The sequence below is a fragment of the Xiphophorus hellerii genome, chromosome 11, assembly GCF_003331165.1.
Source record: "Xiphophorus hellerii strain 12219 chromosome 11, Xiphophorus_hellerii-4.1, whole genome shotgun sequence".
NCBI lineage: Eukaryota > Metazoa > Chordata > Actinopteri > Cyprinodontiformes > Poeciliidae > Xiphophorus > Xiphophorus hellerii.
This window is the reverse complement of record NC_045682.1, coordinates 3278065-3300015: the sequence shown is the minus strand read 5'-3', so window position 1 is coordinate 3300015 and position 21951 is coordinate 3278065. Positions and strand designations below refer to the sequence as shown.

The window sequence follows — 21951 nt, the reverse complement described above, 5'->3', positions numbered from 1 at the left end:
TTCTTTTTTTTCCAAAACATTTTAATCCATGTGAAAAGACACAGACAGCGGTTAAAGTAAAGCCATCACTGTTACACCAAAACACAGCAGTTTATTTTCAGGTTTGCCGTCTTGGTGGTTTGGGGCTGAGTTTGGTTTGGTTAGAGTCTGTTTGATATGCTCACTGTGTGAAAACACACCAGGAGCGGCGTGTGATGGCCGAGGCATCATGCACGTCCTTTAGGATTCAGCATGCAGGACTACTCTTTTGTTGCCAGTAGTCCTGCATGCTGCATAATCAATATCATTCAAATGTTTCTATTATGTCTCTGTAAAAGAAGCACACAAATGATCTCTTTGAAAATTAAATGTCGTAGATTTGTTCAAGGAATTTTAAAGAATAAAATTAGAGAAATTGGCAAAAATTAAAAAGGGAAATTTTGTTCTTTTAAAATATATTTATATAAAGCTGATTCATTGTACAGTTAGCAAATTTAACCCCTTGCAGAAGGACAAAAGAAAAAAAAATGGAAATAAAATACTTTTAATGTCATTAGAAACTCACACAGAGACTCTATTGCATGTGTGTGTTACACAAAAATCATTTTCAGAGAAAAAGCTGACAAAGTTGACTTTCCTCTGCATATGAGTGCATCATATTCCTCACCTTGTGCGACAGGTTTCTGTGTCAGCTCTGACGCTGAAACATGCTAGAGAAGACAGTGACAGGCAAGTTTTACTGTTAAATGGAGAGAGAGGCCAAAGTTTGCTTTAGCTTGTTTGGTTTAAGATTAGAGTTAAGTCGCTGTTTCTTAAACATTCTCCTGCAGACATAATGTTGACCCTTGGGGATCTTACCTGCAGTTAAATTTCTAATCATTCAAACCTCAAGTTTAGTTATTTTCAGTCATATCTGATGCTGGAAAATGAAGAGAAGGCGGATTACCGATGAAGTCTACGTTTGGGTCTCCTGGTTTTTCTTTAGCTGTTTTAAGCATGGCTGCAGCTGATGGATGTGAAAGAAGTTAAGCTGCCGTGCTAACCTCACTCCATGCTGTCAATATTTCTCTACAAGCTGCTGTGCTTTGCTTCACCCTGGATTATGTGTGAACCCTCTTTGCAAACAGATACTGACTCAGATTTAATGCTCACATCTGTCCTTTGGACTCTATTGTAGCACCATCTAAGGTAGTAATTGTGAAACATTCTTTAACAATCTTTTAGGTCGATACAAGGTTTCTAAGTACCGCCATCTTTACACACATTTTTGAATTTCACTATATTTTCTCATGTTATAAAAAATTAAATGAATCATTCTTCAGTGCTGGGTGCAGGTCATAAATGCAGACCAAACAGACAGCTGACCAGTTCAGGTCATTTTCTCTATTTAAGCCCAAGAATATGTATCACTGGCAGATTTAGATTTGAACAGTTTTTTTTCAACCAAGGTTATATTTTTGGTATGAATCTCTCAGAACATAACATAATATAAAAAGAGATGAGTTCTTAACAAAACATGAACCTATAATTAATTTGCAAAAATCAAAGTGCTAATTTTGTGGTAAACACAGTCAAACTTCTCAGAAATTACAATCAGACTTAAAATATACAGAAATATGAAATGCTGCTCATTTTTAAATAGATGTAAAATTCCAGTTGTCAGTATTGGAAGTCATATTTTATCTTACAAAGTGTACTGACACCAGAAGAAGATAAAAATTATATTTACAGCCTGTTGTCATGAACACCTGCAAACATGTGTGTTTGAAAGCTTTCCCCTGAGAATCAAAAGTTAAACATGTTTTAATTGGGAGAGCTTGTAATTTCCAGCATTCAAACTGGAAACCAGTCCGAATCAACCATCCCATCCCCAAAACAGGTCGACAGACCCCTCCAGACTGCGGTCGAGATGGGGTGTGCTTTTTTACAGCACGATCTGTCTTGAGTGTCTCAGGCCAAATCCTATTTTTATGGCTTGCTTATACATTCCTGCTGCAAATCGTTTACATACCGAGGCAGGAGCCGTCCTAAATCAGCTGGCAGCTCCGCGCAGCTGGGACAAGGTGGAAACCTTGTCATCGGCTCGCTCTACCAACGATTAATGAACTTCAAATTAAGATAATAACATCTTGTGACCCAGGCCGGTGGATTACATCACTTGCACGGAAATTCAATTTTGGTACTTGTCACTCCATGTCAAGCTTGCTTCAGCGGGTTTGGCTCACCTTGGCGTTTTTTTCCCTCTCAGATTTATTTACGGAGTGCTCTTGTGCCCGTTCATGAAACTGCTGGCTTGTTTTCTCATCCTCTCTGCTTCCTTCTGCGCCGTTCAACTGGAGTAGGAGTGGATCTATAATGAGGGAAGGAGTTAGTGGGTGATGACTCTGCCATTCAGTGAGCTAATACAATCTGTGCCAGTGTTTTCGGCCAAAGACCCCAAAGTGCAGCCACACAAATCCTCTGTTACCTCCTCTGCTTTAAAAGCTTGTTTTATTCATGTTAACAGCTCATAAATGGCCGCCCACCGACTTTGCAAAAACAGACTGAGGCCCTTCAGTTTTATATGATGCATTCTGTTGCGGTGCCCATCCATATTTTTTTGTATTGAATAAAAGTTGAGCCCAGGAATAGGAGTGTGTTCATTAATGTCATAGTTAGTAGAGAAAACAGCTGCCTTTGTTTTGTCAGACTGTGATCATATAACAACTGGAGGGCTGTACAATTGTAATAAATGTGTTTTACATGCATTTCATTAACAATTACAATAGAAAACTATAGAAGCAGACTTTTTGTCAATAAGTCTTTTACATTTTTTCAAATTTTTACTTCACCGTTGGAACTAACATTATTCTACATTATATTAATGTACCAACATTTCATCCGTTTAATGAAATAAAAGTGATCTGTCTCAATATTAATGGCAAATCAATTTGAAAGATGAGTTATTTTATTATCAGGACCCTGTCTTACAAAAATTAGGTAAGTGGTTATTTTTGATCAAATCACAATTTTTAGGCATATTTTATGATTCCAAGAAGGATAGATTTAAAGACTTAAGTTCTTTATAATTTTGACTTTAACAGATTAAAATAAAAAAATAACATGAGGAAATGTGTTTCTCACTTAGTTGCGTAATAATTATGTCCAATAATTGTGCTCATGTACATATTCTTCTAAAAATCCCAAAACCTCACTTCTACTTGCTTAAATATTCATGTTTGAGGTTTATTAATATGTTTAGATTAACCGAGAGCACTGTAGCTGATGTTTAATGAAAATAGCCACTTGCCTAATTATTTTATTTTATTGTGACATGCTGTCACCCAATGTGCCCTCCAGAGCGTCAGGAGTTAGTGGCTTACAAGTTTCTCTTACAGGTGAATTATTATACAAAATTCACATTTTACAGTGTTTTGTTTTTACTTTTATTTATGTTTCTACTGATTCTGAAAACAGCCCAATTGTTTAAAAAACACCCATCTTTTTCTAGGCAATATCTTAAAGCTTTCTGGTGTGAGAAGAATGAGCTGTTTCAAAAAAGTCCCATTTGTAAATAAAAAAAAGGTCACATGTGTAGCTCCAGCCCAATTGGTTGGGCTGTACATTGTACAGTATATGCACTGTACAATGTTTTGTTGTTGAACAGTGCATATACTGTGACTTACCTGTGACTCATCATCTAAGAATAATTTTATGCAAAACCTGTAATGAAAATCCTTTGTATAGCTCATAAAACCTGTTCAAGGAGCATAGCCGGTCACCTGAAGGTCAACCCAGACGGAGAAAAGCCCACACTGATTTACTCTCTTATACAGTTCAGAATGTTTCTTCTGCACTAGAACTGAGGCGTCTCTTTAAACTGTCATATTTCCTATATGAAATACTGTACTGTACATTTGAATACAATGTGTTTTTGCTATGTGGTAGCTAATTTAAGGCCTAAATCTTTAAGTTTCTGTTTGTCTGAGTGGTGGTACTGGTTACCCACTAGTGCCTACTAACCAAAAAGGGTGGGACCAAAACAACAACCCGGTACATTTTCAGAGTTTCTGCTTTATTATTTAACTGGATCTTGTCTTTTATTTCATTGAATACTGCAGACTGTGATATTGATTTGAACTGATCTGAGTCAGGAGGTTCCAGGTCTTGTCTGTGTCATGGGAGGCATAACAGCTTCAGATTTAAAAATGAAAGAGCTGTCAGTCATGCTGGACACATATAGTATTCTTTAAAACAAAGATAAAGAGCAATCATTCATGGTTTACTATAACTCTTTTTATGCCAAACCATAAATAAGTAAAACAGAGGATGAAGAGCTCAGCTCAGGAATTCAAAAACTGCTTCATAGCCATGAGCGCAGGCCGGCATAATATTCCCAGATGTCTGCCTACCAGCAGTTCAGTCACTTAATACAAATTGTTAGTTTCTGTTTTGCTCCCACAACTCCAACCCCACTACTGAGAAAACTTGGTTCAATTTGTGAGAAATAAAGAAAAACTCATCACTGGTGGGATTTGAAAATCAGCTCAGAGGCACCAGTGATTCTCTCATTCTTTTACTGGGATCCCCATTAGTTGCAGCTCCCTCTATCTATCTATCTATCTATCTATCTATCTATCTATCTATCTATCTATCTATCTATCTATCTATCTATCTATCTATCTATCTATCTATCTATCTATCTATCTATCTATCTATCTATCTATCTATCTATCTATCTATCTATCTATCTATCTATCTATCTATCTATCTATCTATCTATCTATCTATCTATCTATCTATCTATCTATCTATCTATCTATCTATCTATCTATCTATCTATCTATCTATCTATCTATCTATCTACCTACCTACCTACCTACCTACCTACCTACCTACCTACCTACCTACCTACCTACCTGTCTGTCTGTCTGTCTGTCTGTCTGTCTGTCTGTCTGTCTGTCTGTCTATCCATCCATCCATCCATCCATCCATCCATCCATCCATCCATCCATCCATCCATCCATCCACCCACCCACCCACCCATCCATCCATCCATCCATCCTGGGGTCGACGTATTCAACATAAACGACCAGGCATACACAACATGCATGAATCATAATAAATTCAAAATCAAAAATAACTACCAGTATAATCAAATCAGAATCAGAACTTCTTTATTGTTATTGAACAGGAGCCCAACAAAATTTCATTTCAGTCCATAACAGCATAAGACATGGGAAGACCAGAGCCTGAGGCCGACAAGACAAAAACAACACAGAGGCCATACATCACAACAAATCAATTACAACATAATAAAAAACATTCTCATTCACTTCCTTATGTATACATATGGAAAAACATACACAATCAATACAAGAAGATATAGCATTAAGAAGAACCATTCAGTAAAGCTGTTTTTCTTGTGAATACCTTCTTGAAGCTGTTTGAAATTCATTTTTCTGATGTATCGCCAGTATATTTTTAAGGAGTTCCATGTGAACATAAGTCTATATGAGACGGCATCTTCAAAGAATTTGTATTTTGTGAACTTTTGGAAGTATAAATCTAACTTCGATTGTATGTCTAGTTTATAATCATGTAAATTAGAATTAAAAAACAATTCAGAATGTATAATCTTTGTTTTGAAATTCTAATGTTTCATGAGTAATATTTAAAAAAATAAACCAGAATTCAACCAGGACAATCTAATGCACATCATACTAACATTTCCTTTTAAAGTACATCTAGAAAACCTATCCTTCTTATCCAGGTGTCAGATTCTCTCATTATGTTCACCAAAATATCAAAACCAAAAGGTCAAAGGTCTCATTACCATCACCCTGATTAGATTGCCAATCAAATCAACACTTGAAAGAGACAAAATCTTAATATTACTTCCACTCAATTGAAACATGTTGATAATGTTAAAAGGTTTTTTTAAACCTACTTCTGCCAGGTGATTGAACAGTTTTGGCCTAAACTTTAGAAACAATGTAGAATCTAAAAGCATTTTAGCTGTTTATGTTGATTACATGTGCAATGTTTGCTCAGCTCTCCAGAGATCTGTTGGGTTCAGCAGAACCTTTAACTGCATCCAATATCCTGCAGAGGCGAAACAGATCCTGAGATTGTTTAGTCACAGCACTTTGATGTGTGTGATCCAGCATTGCCACAAATAAAGATCCTCAAGTGGTCGTGTCTTTACAGTTTATGTTATGTAAAATATGTGCATATTTTACAAAACATGTATTTTGTCTTTTCCCACTGGGAAAAACCCCCCAAATAATTCCATTAACAGGAAATAAAACATATTATAAATCTTTTCGCCTTGTTTGTTTTACTTTTACACCAGTTTTCTACCCTCCCTTTAACTCCCTCTACGCCTTTCCAGCTGTTTCAGTGATGTAAGAAAGACTAGAAGTTTTAAATTTTACATTCACGCCTTCGCTTTCTTCCCACTCATCCCTCCTCTTTCCCTCCTGCATCTTTGCCTCACCTCCAGCAGTATTGCTTTTTTTTCTTGCATGTGGGAGCCAAAGAAATAGTTCTTAAAAGTCTTATGAGTGAAAAGGATGTTACCTCATTAAAGAAGCAGCCATAAATCTGTCTTGCTCCTCAGCAGCACCGCCGCACATCTGGCCATTCACTCCAGCCACTCATTGTTTCTCAATCTCACTGACCTCCGGATGGGATTTATGGCCGGTTCTGCCGATGTCTTGTGTTGTTTGGTTCCCCGTTTGCAATCTCATGCTAGTAGCATCCCAACTGATGTTTGGGCTTCTAGCCAAAGTGTAATCCCGTCTGTATCAAGGCGGTGTGAGATGATCTCTTGTGAAATGCGCTCACGTTGGCTATGAACTGCTTCTGTCTTGGACGATTTACCCCGAAGATAACCGGGACGTAACCTGGAGGAATAAATGTTGTGATTCTGGGTGTCTTCTGCCGACCTTGGCTTTTATTTAACAACCACCAGCATGGTGGTCTGATTGCAGTTTGATACAAGAGTGCCGCCTTTCTCACAACATTGTAGGTGGCTTTGGTTGATCTTTAGTCTCTCCTATTTATAGCATTTTTATGGCTTCAGAAAAGATGACTTTCAGGAAGATGATGTTCAATCCATCTGGAAAACTAGAATCTCTCTCCTCCCTCCATTGTTGTTTACATGTGTGTTGCTGACTGTTTGGTATGTATTACACATGAGTTGTCCTCATGCTCAAAGCATTATGTGTCACATAAGTAACAGCAAGACATAAGAAAATAACAAATATATCTTTTAAAAATGATAAAAATAGTAAAGTACAGTGATTTAGGTAAGTAATGGTGTAGAAAGTAAAGGAATGCCGTCCATCATTATGGCAACAATTCTTTAAGTGCACAAGCCACAGCAGCAGAAAGGAAGCAGCATTTACTTTCTGGCTCACCTTAAAATGATGGTCTGTGAAACGTTCAGCTCAACATCATGCAACACAAACACAATATCTGGGTTATGAAATGCTGCTCCGCAGTCCCAGCTTCCTATTTAGCCGAAACTTTTAAGATTCACTAGTATTTGTTACTGAAGTATCATTTAATTCTTGATGTGTTTAATCAATCACTCAATCAATCAATGAATTTTGTTTGCATAGCACATTTCAGCCGATGGTCACTGGTTCAACTCCGGCTCGAAGGACTCCTTTTCTCTTTTCTCAAAATCTTCAGAGGAAAGGTTTGTTAAGTGTGGCTGACAAGAGAGACATTCAAGTAAGAAGCCGTGACCGTATAGTGGTTAGTACTCTGCGTTGTGGCCGCAGCAACCCCGGTTCGAATCCGGGTCACGGCATGTGGGGCGAAAGCAGAGTGGCGCAGAGGAAGCGTGCTGAGCCCATAACCCAAAGGTCGATTTATTGAAACCATCCTCGGCTACACTAACCCTTTCACAATACATTCAATGTGCTTGATGAAAACAAAAAACATCATAAACACATCAGACAATCACCAATTGTGAAAAAAGTTATAGACATTGCATTTAGTCAAATTTCATGATTAAAATCATCAATACACATCCAGTAAGTTGGTCTGTGTTCCATTTAATATGGTTCACAAGCAACTCTACACATGGACATTTAGCCTTGATTTTAAGGAACTCAGTGTTTCGGCTGTTTTGTAGTTTTCTGGAAGTTTATTCCAGATTTGTGGTGTATAGAAGTTGAATGCTGCTTCTCTATGTTTGGTTCTGGGGATGCAGAGCAGACCAGAACCAGAAGACCTGAGTTGATACAACAGCAGCAGATCTCTAATGTATTGTGATGCTGAGCTGTTCCTTGATTTGTAAACTAGCAACAGTATTTGAAAGCCAGTGGAAGGACTTTAGAACCAGGTTGGTGAGCTCTAACTTCCTGGTTTTAGTGAGAATGCGAGCAGCAGCATTCTGGATAAGCTGCAGCTTTCTGATTGATTTTTTTGATAGACCTGTAAAGACATTGCTGCAGGTATCAATGCGACTAAAAATAAACAGGTGGACGAAAGTCCATGTGCAGCTCCCGCCTTTGCTTTCTCCAGTGTTTCGGTGCATCCTGATGTCATTCATGTCAAGCCAACATAATTCGTATGTCTAAGGTTTTGTACCATTTTTTTTTTTTTTTTGCTCTTTCACTACTTTAAAACCACATGTAGATGAGTCCTGTGGGCAGACAGGCATCCACTCCCCTCTCCCACGGTCTCTCGCAGCCAATAGATCAGTGTAAAACCAAACCTGTGGCGTGGGGGTCATGATATACTGTGACTCGACTTTAAGTGTGTGTACAGGTCGGAATCTCTCTGTACGTGTAGACAGAAGCACTGAGGTCGTAGGCTGACACGCAACGCCAGACGCTTCCAATTACACGTGTGTGTCTGTCGGGGGCCTCGGGAGCTTGGGCCTTCATGAGAACAACAGGGCTGCAGAGGGGCGTGCAAGGGCACTCTGGTCTGGGTGGCAGACATATACCATTATGTTATTATACCTCTAGACTATTTTCATACATTTATAAATGCAGATCACGTCAATGCTTATGTTTTCTTCAAATATACAGTACAGCAGCCTCCACATTCACTGGTACCCCTGTTGTTCCACACACCACAAAAACACCAAGTTTGTTTGTTTTTTTTCTAGTGCAAATATCTTTGTCTACAGTACTCATTTAAAAGCAACTTTTCAGCAACATATATGACATTGTTTTAAGTTAATAATTCCTTATTATTGATGAAAGAGTAATACTTCTACTGGCAGATTTTTAAACTTGTAACATGGAAAAAATTTTGGTATAAGTGGAAAAATCTGCCAATGGAACATGTACTATATGGCAAAAACTTTTTAAATCAATATCATAGAATTATTGACTTAAAATAATCTGCTATATCTTGCTGAAAAGTTACTTGTCTTATTTCAAATGTTCTAAGATATCTGTGTTAGAAAAACAAAAATACTTGATAAGATTTAATGTTTTTGCAGTGCAGCAGCCAAATGATTCTTGGAAATATTTTAAGGTAAACCATTAATTTGAATATATTTAAACACAACTATGCATTCATCTTTTGTGAATAGGACACAAAACGATTCCTATCTCTTTTTCATGTTTTCACAATGTAAAGCACTTTGAACCTGTTGCTGAATTGTGATATATAAATAAGCTTGATTGATGGATAACAGTCTTCATTTTAAAAGGAGATTTTGTATTTGGTGAACCATCTCTGCATTTATTAAGCCTTGTGTTTTGGATCAATATCCTGATCCCAAAATTTTCTTCATGATGCCATACACACAGACAAAGTTGCTAAGGCCTTCTAGCCAAAGTGAGCTAAGGAAATAGATTTTTTATATATATATATATGCTTTAAAAGTGTTGTCCTGGAGGTAGAGCATAAATTTCTCTCGTTGATGTTGAAAGAAGAGAGTAAGAGCTGGGTTTAGTTTCTAAAGTGTAGCAGACTACTGTAGATTAGAAATGTCCACACATCCTAACAGCAGCTCTTTCAGTCAAACTATATGCTCTGTGTTGGATTATTCATGTCAGAACCAGGGAAGGGATTCATTTAAAGATGTAATCAAACTTTCAGCCCTTGTTCACTTCAGGTTAACTGAGGCCCAGAGAAATTCACGTCAGAGTGTAGTCAAGAACCCCCTGCAGGCTGTTGATTCACGTTAGAACAATAAAAATATGCGTCAGAGAAGTTGCTTGTGCTGGAATTAAGATGGGGCATTTATGATGTTGTTTTTTTTACTTTCAGATGGAATCTGAGGTTAAACTTGGAGACCAGACTTTAAGATTCTGACACTCATTTGTCTTCAGGTTGAACTTTATTGTTCATTCTTGTCACATGATTCTGACAACCCTACCATCATTTTATTTGAACGTACATTTTATAAGCTCAAACAAAAGGTTGTTACACTGCAAAGCACATAATATTACTAAATACTTTTGTCTAGTTTCCAGTTCAAATATATTAGTACACTTGAAATAAGACAAAACTTACAAGTAACATTTCAGCAGCTTGTTTTGAGTCAGTAATTCCTAACTATTGATAGAAAAGCGTTAGTTCCATTTGCAGATTATTTCACTTCAGGGAAAAAGTTTTGTTATATGTGAAGTAATTTGGCAGTGGAAGTAGTATTTTGTCATCAGTATTATGGAATTATTGACTTAAAACAAGCTCCTATTTCTTACTCAAATGTTACTTGTAAGTTATGTCCTATTTAAACTCTTTTCTGAGATTTTCTTTCACAGTTTTTGTATGTTTTGCCAAGTCAAAACTGCTTTCTATCTTTCAACAATCCAGATGATATTTGTGACTAACTACAAAGATAATCTGGATTGCTAAACAGCAAAAGTAAAAGTTACAGCCTAAGTTATCTTGGATTACAGGTTATAGTTTAGATGTTTGGCTCCAAATGTTTAGCTGTTGCTTTGTAGGGTTACTTGTTTGTGGTGCAATAAAAACTCATAATTGCAAATTATGCCGTGCATGTATCCATGCATTCTATAGTACAGTATTTGACATGTACAATACCCTGAAAAAAGTATTCATACATTTTCATCCATCACCCCATTGTTTTCACATTTTAGTCCCTCAAATATGTTGCCATGTCTTTTTTTTTATGTTGTAACATAAAATTACTGATTTTTTACAGAATTGTTTTCAAAAGGTTGCCATCAAAGTTGTGAATTTGTATATGCCTTCTTTTTGGGATAACATAGTCTTACAATAAAGCACATAACCTTAACCAAAAAGAGAGGCAATTTTAACATAACTAATATTGTTTGTGCAAATAACATGTTCAAGCACCTTCTTGAAATATCATCTTTTATACAAATTTCAGTAAATAAAATAACAGGAAATTAAGTCTCAAGAGGGCTAAGGTTATTGGTCAAAATTCAGCCAAGTTGCAGCGATTGGTCAGAGAAGAAGAAAATACAGAAAACGTTAAGGAGTCTAGCCAAATTTATGGAGAAGTTACAATGATTGGTGAAAATTGCTGAATTTACAAACCATGAATGGACTAACTGGAGGAACTGACATTTTCCATATTCCAACTACAAACCTTAACATATTTTATTGGGATTTTTGTGACTGACCAACACTAGGTAGCACAAACTTAAGCTTAATTTACTAAAATTAGTTTTGACTTTAATTCACATCACTGTGTGCGATGGAAAACTAGCACTACATATCACAATGAATACACCATACACAATGAAGCATGGTGGCAGCATGCTATTGTGGGAAATGCTTTTTGTCCGCAGAGACAAGAGAGGCCGGTCAGTGTCAGTGGGAAGATGGATCTAGTAAAACACATAGCAATACAATAAGGAAACTAGAGGCTTAAAACGCTTGAGACTGGGACGAAAATTTAACTTCCACCAGGACAATCCCAAACATAAAGGAAGGAAGAGCTGCAATGGTTCAGATCACAGTTTATTCATCTGCTATGGTGGTTCAGTAAAAAGTCCAGACCTTCATAAAGTTGGGCAGCTGTAACTTAAAAACAGGCATCAACCAGTCAATGAGCTTGAATGATTTTGCAAATAAGAATGAGCCAAACTTTCAGATCTGCAAAGTTGATAAAGACACACCCCTGCTTTGATCTGTAATTTTAAACTCCAACTATAAATCGTTCAATTTCACAATTATACACCAGTTTGTATTGGTCTGTCAAACAAAATCTTAAGTTTGAGGTTGTAAAGTGACCAAATTTGAAAAGGTTGACGGAATTTCAATAAATTTGCCAGAAAAAACAGCAAATATCTATAATACACAGATTGCTGCTTAAGTTCTCATGTTTCTGTGATCAGTTTTGAAACCAGGGATCTCGTTATGGATGTAGTCATTTTCTCATTCAAATGAGAAAACCACCGTCGTCACGTTGGTGGTTTCATTGATGGGACTTCTCAGGATTCAAAATGGCAGCTGGAACAAAACACTGACGTCACTCACCTGGGAGTGGTACGCAGGGAGAGACGGTGGACGCCGCAACTTAACAAGAAGCTGCTCCGCCGTAATGAGCTGCTCCCTCACTTCCCAGCAGCGTTCATAATTCTGCCCTCATTATTTAGATTGGGAATAACCAATGCTTTAATGCGTTTCAGCTCAGCAGCATGCGCTTCTCATGCAAATGAGGTAAATGTGTATTCCAAATTACAGCTTGTCATTACTCATAATCCAAAGGCGAGCCCGACGATGCACAGAGGAAGTCATGCAGACGAAAAAGCCCAAGCGGAATAAGAATGGAGCCCAATGAAAGTCTGCACGCGGCAAAAATGATTTCTTACTCTCTGCGGCTGTGCTGTTTGATCGGATTAGGGTACAGATGTGTTTCACAGGGGATAAATCAAAATGCTGTTATCACTGGTAAAAACTGGAAGGGTTTCAAGAGCTGGACTGATTTCACAGAAAGGTCTGAGTAACAGCATATACATCCCAAACCTGTTTGTGTGTTTTATCAGTGTGGCCTTGTTTTATTTTGCAATGTTTGGTTGTGTACATGCAGTCTAATGCATGGCAGAGGTCATATGTTACAAGCCCTGCCATAAAAAAAAGCCCAAGGGGTAAGAGGGGGGGTGGAAGAGAAAGCCGGCCCAGGAGGAGGAGGGGAAGCGACGGCGGCAGAACAGGCGTCTGTTTTTCCTCAGGAACGAAGCTGCCGAGCGAAGTCGACACGGAAAAGCCGGGGAATGGGAAAATGGTAAAGAGGCGGCTGAATCGCGCCTCGGGCCGAGCTCCCAAAAACCCAGCATGCAGTTCTGTTTGACCAGACTGAATCATGTTTGGTCCTTCAGGCTCAATCAGGAAATCTATCACTGCAACAGGTTTATATAAAAGTTTAATTCAATGTCGACTCGTCACATGAAGTCATATTGTTCCTCTTTGTAAGCTACACATCTGACAGGGAAAAAATGATTTGATGATCACTGTGACAAACAGAACCCTTCATTTGTCCCTGGGTTTTATAATTTCCGGTTTCATGTTTGTTTGTGGTCATTTTGCATCTTCTTGTTGTCTCTATTTGATTGTTTTGTGTCTCTTTGTGGTCATTTAATGTCAAATTCAAAGCATTTAGTTTTACATTTTTGTACTTCTTGTTTTCATCTGCTTGCTTTACATATCCTTGTGGTTGTATGCACTCATTTGTATGTTTTCACTCTCTTTGAAGTTATTGTCTTTTTCTAGTTGTAAACAACTATACTTTAAAAAGAAAAGTACCAATCTGAAATTCATTTTAATCTGGATCTTTTTTTGATGCATTTGAAGTGTTGGAATCATTATACAACAAACAACTGCAATGATTTTTAAAAACAACAATCCGGGGCATACACTGGTATTTACTGTGGATTTTTTCTACACCATAAAGAGTCAGGCTCATATATAGATGCTCAAATATATATGCATTGTTATTTTGGTAAATTTACAGTTACAGAGACAAAACAATTCTTCTAGCTAACAGTAGGTTTCTTGAATGATTTTCAACACTCTTCCCGGTAGAACTAGTTGATTTCATTTGAATTATGTGGTTTTCCTTTAATCGAACTGATAACCATACATTTTTAGTGCTGAAAAGCAGGCTAACACTTAGCTGAAATGTATTGGTGCAATGCTGCTTGACACACTATTGGCTAGCACGAGTCACATGATCAACAACCAGATGTTTCCACTGCCACAAACCATGAAGAGGTAGAGGACAGGAAGTAGTTGATCATGGTGCTTCACGTCTATTGTGTGAGCAAACTGATTTAAGTGTGATTTGAATTGTGTTTCTTATTTACTGGAAATGCCGCAAATGTGAAATGGTGTTTTTATTAGCGGAATGAAAAGTTTAAATTTATATTTAAAGTTTGTCACTGTTTGTTGCATTTATCTTTGTTTTTAATTTAGTTCTGATTGAAATAGTTTGTGTGGTAAGCAATTTTGTCATGTCTTTTCGTAATGTTTGCAAGTTGTTGAAGAAGTTGATTTGAATTTTGTGTTTAATTTATTTTTGTCTGTGTCTTAAGGAACTCCATTATGTATTTTTTGTAATGTTTGTAAAGGATTTTTATGGTAATGCTTGTTGTGGACCCCAGGGAGAATAGTCTCTACTATAATAGAGACTAATGCGGATTCTTAAATAAACATATCAAATAAAAATATGTAATGGAAAAATATTTTGTAGCTAATGACTGTTCAGACAAAACAAAGATACAGCTGTTTGGTCACAAGGACCAAACAGGAACTGAATGTGCCATAGGAAGATTTTCAAAGCGTAGAACACTGTAATAACTGTCATCACATTATGCTTTAGGGTTGTTTCACTGTTAGTGGTGCAGATGATAGACACTTGAAAGTTGGACACAAAACACATCAAAACCGTTTATCTTTAGAGTTAGAGCCCAAATCAATTAAAATTTTGACTAGGCTTGAAAGACAGGTTTATACAAGGACATTGGTCAAGTTAAATGTCCCCATCAATTCAGCTCAGAAGAGCGAAATGTCCAGACAGAATTATGCCTATACTGTACAAAATAGCTTAGTGATGGTTACATAAAGTGTGTTGATTCTCAGTAAACTAAACAAAGAAACCTGCATATAGACCTGTGCATTACATGTACATGTATATATTAGAGAAAATCCAACATAAATTCATTACATTTGGTTTTGTAATTCATTAACGTTCTTTGAAATGTAATCCAACTTTTCAAATGCAATAATGGCCATGATGTGTGTATTTAAACCTGTAACTGGCACTGCACATACCCAGCAATAATGAGAGGATAATTCCCTGAAAGGCTTTGACAGAAGATAGATGACCAGCTCTGACCTGAGGACAGTGAGGAGGAACTACTTGGACCTCAGTAGTTGGGAGGGTACAAAGAGGGTCACTATGTCTTACAAATATGGAAGGGAGAACAAATTTATGGCTTTACAGGTGAGTCTAAAGAATCCAATATACAGAGATGGAAGATGGAGATATTTTATGACATTTTTAAAATGCTTTATTGGAAATTGCTGAAACAATATGTGGCTTCATGGTAAACACAGCGATCACTGCAAAAGCTAGATAATTAAACCTTTTCCCGGCAGAACGTGAACTTCCTTCTTACATTATCCAACAAAGAACTGAATGAAAAACCTAATGGGCATTTTCTGTCCAAAAACTAAGAGAGGTTGCATTTTGCTGTAATTTGAATGTTGTGAATACGAAGGTTGGCCAGTGAGTTTCAAAGAGAAACTAATTTAAAATTGTTAAAACTGAATGGACATTGAGCAAGTACAGCTGAACTGCAGGTGAGACACAGGCTTTATTTAAAACCGATCAGTTTGTCACATTTCCTTTGATTTTAGTTTCTGCTCCTGTGAGACAAACATTGATCTATTCTTTTGGCACTTAGATTACTAAAAATAATCAGAGCTTTTCAGCATAAGTATTTCTGATTGTTAGAATCTTAGTAATAAATAATATTTCCACCCATGTCCTTCTAATATTTAATCACTTTTATTTGATTTAGAAAAGTTACTCTGTTTTATTTAGAGGATTTTAAAAATATTTTCAATAATTTTCCTTTAAAACATCCAATGAAAATGTTCTGATTGTCGCTGTTTCTTATCACAGGAAACAGTTTATCTCATTTTGGACTTGAGCAATTTTTTTTTTTTTTTCAGAAACATGACTCCATCACTAAGTATTTGATTGCCCTTTAAAATATACGTTTCTGTTTTGTTTGTACCAAAGAAGTCCGTGATGACATCAATTTAACTTGGGCTGATCAAATTGGTAATGAGAACTTCCTCTTTCATTACCTCTTCTGTGACACAAATAGCCATTTTCTTCGGCCTCCTTTGACCCGGGTGTGATGTCAGTGTAGTTTCAGGGTCTTTCAGGGAAAACTGGGGTTCCACTGGCACCAGCAGGGCTTAGCCCAGCTTGACCTGGAGCCTCTCATCTCCCGTTTCCCACAGGAGGACTGACCTGGGCAGCCACAAAGCACTTATGACCAGATTTATGTCCCAGCCATGCAATTCACAGGTCATTTCTGTCGGCAGTGTAATTCATAGTAGCAATAATTACCTTTACCCTGATTAGTTTTTAAAGTGTTTTCTTTTGTAACTGATGGTAAAACACCCAAAAGCACAGACTCAACTTTCTTGTATAAACTTCTTTTTCACATTTGAAGGCAGAAAAACATGTAGTTGGAATATAAAAATAGAGTTCATTTTAGCAGGATTTTGACTAAATTAGTAACACTGTAAAATGATAACTGACCTGATACTTGATACTTTCTGTTTAGGTACTAAATTAATAGGCTTATGCCCAGTTTTACATCCAAAACAAAACAGCATCATCAGCAGAATTCAGGGCTGAGTCTTGTAGTTTGCTACTGATGTTATTTTTAGAACTTAAGAAGTTTATGAAACTCAGCTAATTGATATTTATCCACTACAATAATCAAAAAACGTTCTTAATTATTTTAAGACACTTACATGTTTTGTAGTTATATCCTCATTTTTGCAACACATTTTGCTGTTTTTTTTCTATTCTTATGCAACACTGTTATTAAATGTTTAAAATTCTCAAAATACATTTCTGTGGCAATTTCATTGCTTAGCAGCAATCTCCTAATCAAAGATTACCAGGATTAACATTATTTCTGTGTGAGATTATGACTCTACTACAACAAAGACCAGTGGTCTAATCTGCCAGTAGCAGAGCTAATATTTAGTGAGTTTAGCTTTCCCTCAATTAATTTTCAGGATAAATTCTATATTGCTAATTTACTTGGTTGTTTCGTAAACTTTCAGTTGAATAAAGCAAACAAAAAATAAAAATAACAAATTGAGGTGAAGACAAGACATGATTGATCGACACAATGAGCTAATGGTGGTTAGCTGAAGGCCTGCTACTGGCTTACCACATCAACAAGACGTGATTGGCAGTCTTGTTGATGGACCACTTTTTTCAGTAACAAGTAATCTAACGTGTTGCTATTTCATATCCAGTAGTCAGACTACAGTTAATTATTAAAATCATTTTCGTTACTGTGCGTTACTATTTTCTTTTAGAATTTAATTTTATTTCCTCTACACGTCTAGTCCAGTGATCGCCGTTTCTATGCGACAGTATCAGCAGCGATAGAAACATAAACAATGGAGGGAAGAGGGAGATGCGCATTTTGTTGGTAGAAAAACAGGAACTACTTTGAGTTTCTGTCACCAAGTCTGATTATTATAAGCGGCTGTGGGCTTTTTTTCTTTTTTAAGTCGCTAGCAAATTTAATGAGTCGCAGGTTGAGCTTTTTGGGCTCGTTTTTGAACGTGACGTTGCTCATTTGGGCTTGGAAATAAGCAGACAGAAACCCCAGAATGTGTCTGACCTCCAATTAGTTTTAGTCAGGCTCTCCCTGTCCATCATAAATGATCCGTCCCGCTGTGTCTTTGTTAATGTCAAGTTAATATATTACCTGTCAATTACGTCGAGCTATCCAGAACATTGGAAACATCGAGACTAATGTGAACAGCGCAAAAAACGTGAAAATAGCCACAAATGAACGAGTCCGTAAAGTTGTGCAACTTAACACCATTATAATTATTAATATTAAGACAAGTGTCATAAATCTGTGCAGCAGCCATCTGAACTGTGGAGCCGCAGGAGGAGCTCTGTGCTCTGACACCAAACGCAGGGCCGTAACGCACAACCTGGAGGCTGGGAGGAGGGGCGGGGTTAAAATCCTTCTTAGAGGTTTCCAGACAATAGTGGACCACACCTCTCGCCCGGAACGTTAGCTGGAGATAGGCACCAGCACCTCCTGACCCCTCTACGGGACAAGGGTGTTAGAAAATGAATGAATGAATGAATGAATGAATGAATGAATGAATGAATGAATGAATGGATGGATGGATGGATGGATGGATGGATGGATGGTTTTAGTTCAAACCTTAACTCAAAACTACTTTTTATTGATGGTGATCTTGCACAACACTGGATCTGGCAACTTTACAGTTCCTCTGCTTTGCAACACAACAGTTTATATGTTAAAAAGATGCAGAACTCCAAATCTGATAAGCTTGAAAACTCCTCAGTGTAAGAATGACAGAAAATTGAGCTAATTTTCTTCCATCAAGTGTAACTGCAGATTGTCCAGGCTTTACAGACATGGAATCAAACATTAATTTACGTATTAATGCCTAAAATGTCCTAACAAAGGTTAAAAGTATCAGGAAAGTTTTGTGGAAGACTCTGGGAGCTACATTTGCTGAAGTATAAAAACTATATTTGAAGCTACAACTGTACAGACTACACATCAGTCTATCATAGCAACAGAAACATTCTTAATGACGTCAGAAAACAGGCTCTTTTTAAGGGTCTAGAGATTAACCCTAAAGGTGTTAAAGAACATTAGGGAAAGTCCAGTCCCTGCATGGCATTCCCACGGCTGATACTGTAAAGGTCATTCTGGCACCCAACAACAAGCTTTTTTTTATAAGCATCCAATCAGAGCTCACGCTGACGTGATAAGCATCCAATCTGAGAGTCAGAGCTTGTCGTTGCATTCCACAAGGCGATCTGACACTATCATGAGGCCTGATGTTAGCTGGGACTCAGAACTTAGTGGCTATTTACGGATCTTTATAGATAGGAGGCAAACCAAGTGAAATCTGTCCAAACAGCACTGGAACCAAAGGAGAGTTGCAGTTAAACAACAGCATATACCCATTTAAAGAGCAGTTTTATTAGATATGCTGTTAGACTAAAAACATAGAAGGTGTAGGCCTATTATAGATTAAGATCTGTGTTTATTTTATATCTTATATCTTTTCTTCTAGGGAAACACTCAAGAATTCAGCAACTAATTAAGCTGGGACAATAACTTATAGAGTAAGAAAATTTGGTTTTACTTTTTTTTTAATTAAAAAATACTTTGCTGATTCCAGAGGGAAATTAAACGGAGTTGCAACTCATAAATAAATTGTATTCTTCAAAAATTCATTGTACTTAGTGGATTAATTAAAGCTTAGTAATAAGGGGATACTTTTGTGTTTTGGGGTCAAAATGATCTGCTTACGTGAATCAAAATCGAATTTTTCTGGGTTCTCTGAATTTGTTCCCCAAACATACAAGTTGCACGAATACTGGAGATGGACACCATCTTTAATCACAGAAGGTAAACCCTGGTGTTTGCAGACTTAGAGTACTGTTTACTGAACTCTAAATTACCAAGACTGCACATGAGTAATTAAATGGTCATTAGCAGACAAATTATAGAAGGAAGTCGGTGTTTTCCAAAGAAGGTCTGTGAATATGAAAACTATACAAGCTTGAATCTTTGGACATGTTGTTCCAGAGCAAACTTTGATCTTTTTGATTCAAGATCTTGAATCAAAGGTCTTTGATTCAAGATCTTCCTGAAAGAGCTATGAAAATAAGACTTGGTTTAGCCAAGAGTAAGAGGACAAAAATTTAAACCTAAAGTAATAAGAAAAACAATAACATTTGAACAAATTTTTAAAATAATTTCAGTTAAGAGTCTGTTATCCAAAAAAAAAAAAAACAACTTTTCATATTTACTGTTGGAGCAATAATTAAACTGTCTCCAAAGCTGTTCAAGAAGAGTGGTGAAAAGTCAGAATCTTAAGGTTGTCATTTTAGGCTGTAGGTAACAACTGGTTGTCTTGAAGACATGAAAAAGCCTTTTCTGTTCTACCACCACAAACGCAAACTTGTGGTGTTTGCTAAAACTCTACTGAGACTTTAACTGGAACTGTCTTTTTGTCATATGTGTCAAAGGTGGATTTGGCTTGAAATAATAGCATGAATGTGTGGAAAAGCATATCCTCTTCACTGATCTTAACATATGGTCTAATTAACACAAAACTGGCTCATCAAACCTACCAAGAATTCCTAACACCTTGAAAATTCAATGATTTTCCAGCTCTTTGCCGAGCAGAGGTAAATGTCTTGAAAAAGAACCAGGTTTGAATGATTTGCTTGTTTTCTATTAACTGTAAAAACAAAACCAGCAGAATCTTCAGATCATAAAACTTAAAAAAAAAAAAAACTCCAAAAAAACCACTATCCTATTTGAAGACAATGTTTCTCAACCTTACAGCTGGTACTACCTTCAAAAAAACCCAGCCGCACATCAGACCCAGACATTTCTATCCTGGGTGGCCTCAACAGAGGAAACGAAGCTCTTGGCCTGATGTTTAACTTCCTTAATGTCACCTCTCCCACCCAAAGCCCCCTTCCAGGTAGAAACTAATGGCTGACTCGACATCTGTGGCCTATTCGCTGTTTTAATGAGCAGGAGAGTGAAGCGGAGTGTATGAATGGACAAGCAGGGACTTTAACTAGCTGCCTTCACCATTAGGAGCCTGTGGGGCAATTAGGCTCACAGGCACAATGACCCCAATACAACTGGAGTGTTACCCTACGCAATATGTCAAGCATTTATTTCCTCAGAATTTTTGTGAATTTGCTGGTTTTATGAAATCAGAAGTAGTCCTGAAGTACGATGTAAACGGACAAAATAACAAAACATGATTAAGAAATCCAGTCTTCGGCTTGCGTGGTGCAGGAATTACACGAGACAAACTATTTCAACCTCATGAAATCATGTTTCATTTTCAGTCTGACTGGAAAACTGGAGCGACTCGGCTGGATTTCAGAAAAGTGGGTCCCTGAACCCGTCTCCACCTCGGGATTTGTCAGGGTCAAACCTTTTTTGCTGGTGTTTTGACTGTCAGGCCTGCTGAAACCCTTTGGGGTCGCCTGACACAGAGCAGTCCCCTCTCTGTTAATTCTACCGCAGTCAAAGCAAGAGAGTCCATCCAGCCGGTGGTCTGCCGGTATAGAGGAGGGTCATCAAGTAAAAAGATAAAAAAAACACTTTTCATTTCAGAGGTTTTGGATAAAGATTTGTAAAGGCAAAACAGCAATTATGCACAAAAACAACTTTGCATAATGTTGATTTGTATTTCATTGCATATTGTATCCTATGATTATGTTACTTTTCTGACATATAATTGTAGTATTGATATCTATTTATGTATGAAACAGAAGAGTAATACTTTAGAATATGATATGGAGTGAAAAAGATAGCCTACTTTATGAAAACTCGTCTTGGAAAACTTCATCATTTTCTTTCTACAAACATGAACAAACTAATTTATTTTGATATGCTAAATGCACAAAAAAAGATCTACTAAGATTCTGTTCAATTAAACTTCGTTGTTGTTTTTTCAAATAGCTGTTAGTAGGTTAAATAGTTCATTTCACAGTTTCTAATGTGATTCTTGTTCATGTCTTTGTGGTTATTATTTTTTTTTTTCATTTTTGCTGAAGAATGCAGCTTCAGACTGTAAATGACAAGCTACACTATCTTGCAAAAATATTCATACACTATGAACTTCATCATATTTTGTCACATTACTTTGATGTATTTTAGACTGTGGAACAACACAAAGTACAGCATATTTTTGAAAGCAGAATACTCATGTTTTAAAATA

The 21951-nt window shown here is 36.9% G+C and overlaps 1 non-coding gene across 1 annotated transcript; it reads left to right on the top strand.

The window, feature by feature from the left end:
- Window positions 1-7708: 7708 nt before the first annotated feature.
- Window positions 7709-7780, top strand: trnah-gug (transfer RNA histidin (anticodon GUG)). Its single transcript has one exon. It is a non-coding gene; the product is annotated as a tRNA-His (tRNA).
- Window positions 7781-21951: the final 14171 nt, after the last annotated feature.